This window comes from Pan troglodytes, chromosome 11 (assembly GCF_028858775.2).
Source record: "Pan troglodytes isolate AG18354 chromosome 11, NHGRI_mPanTro3-v2.0_pri, whole genome shotgun sequence".
NCBI classification, from domain to species: Eukaryota; Metazoa; Chordata; class Mammalia; order Primates; family Hominidae; genus Pan; species Pan troglodytes.
Genome location: NC_072409.2, coordinates 31245990 through 31247453, shown reverse-complemented (window position 1 = coordinate 31247453; position 1464 = coordinate 31245990).

Sequence of the window (1464 nt, the reverse complement as noted above, 5' to 3'; positions counted from 1 at the left end):
TGGGCCTTGTTCAGTGAACCATGGGAGCTCTTGACAAGGAGGCCAGGGCTGAACTTGAGGAAAAGTGTGTCGTGGAGGATGAACGGGAAGAATGAAGGGAGAAACTAGGGTCAAGGGAGCGAGGCGGGAGGCTTTGGAAATAATCTAAGGAGTGGTTGTAAGACTCTTCTGAGAAAGGGGACAGGCTCGGAGGGAGGGGGGAATCACACAGTGAGATAAAAATTGACATCATTTTTCAAAAAACATATTAAACATAGGAAAAAAACCAGCTTAAAATAACTGGTTCTCTTTTGGAAAAGAGGCAGCAACGGGCCAAGGATATTTTCATTTAAACCTATATTTATTAGATGGCAAGGGTGGCAGCTGGCCAGTAGTAAATTGTTCCTTATCTCTAGGCCTAGGCCATTTCACTCTTCTACCCAGAGTCTGAATAATAGATGTTCTGCTCTTCCAAGGAAAACAATGTCATTGAAAAAGATGGAACAGGATGGTTTATTTTTTATGGACAAAGTTTCATGCACTGTGTCAGAAGTCATCTATTTCTTTCCCAGTTGACCCAACAGCCCAACCAGCTGACCTTGAAAAGTCATTTTCTTTCTCTTTTCAGTACAGTTTTAAAAATCGAAGTGTTCTTAGAATTGGAGAGGCAAACCTAGGAATGAAGCTTGCAGCAAAAAAAGAAAAAAAAAAAAGGTAATCGATCTGTTCAAGAGTTCTCCTGATAAGACTGAACAGTGAAGGCTACGGATTATGCAGTGATGGGGAAGGAACTAATTTACTGGCGCCTGTTAGTCCTCAATACTCAGCTTGATGCTGTGAATTTAACAACAAACAAGACAATCCCTACCCTCAGTGCACTCACAAACAGATAGAAAAATTACTTGAACAACTAGTTTGGAAGGGAAATTTCCAGGGGTATTCAATGGGATGAAAACTCTGGCGATCTTCAGATTTATGGATCACTTTCTGATCAAGTCTGATGGACATCTATACCTGCAAACATAGTATACATTCAGTGATTGAAAAGTCGAATCTTGTGTAATAGTACTCAAAGCTGCCAAATCATTTGAAATTACGACTCTCTTCTCCTTCCTAGGAGGAGGGGGCAGAGAATGGAGAAAGGGGGAAATGCGGTCATTTTCTCCACCTAACAATGTTCCCCTCCCCCAGCTGATCAATGGCAGTTCCTGATCCCTTCAAGACTGGGTTAGGGCATGGTTGGATAGGTGTCAGTGGTAGGAAAAAAAGGTAAGGGTAACAGGTAACGTCTTCCCTGACTGCGTGTATTGTAAGCAGTTTGGGCAGTGGGGATGGGAAATGTTAAAGCTGCTTTCTAGGGAGCTCACTGAAAAGCTTCCACAGGCCATGCCCTTGATCGAAGTAAAAGCCCACTGATCCAGCATTACTCACTCTCTCCTCTGCTCCTAGGAATCCAGAAGTGCAACTTACCCTCTGTTGAGGCCA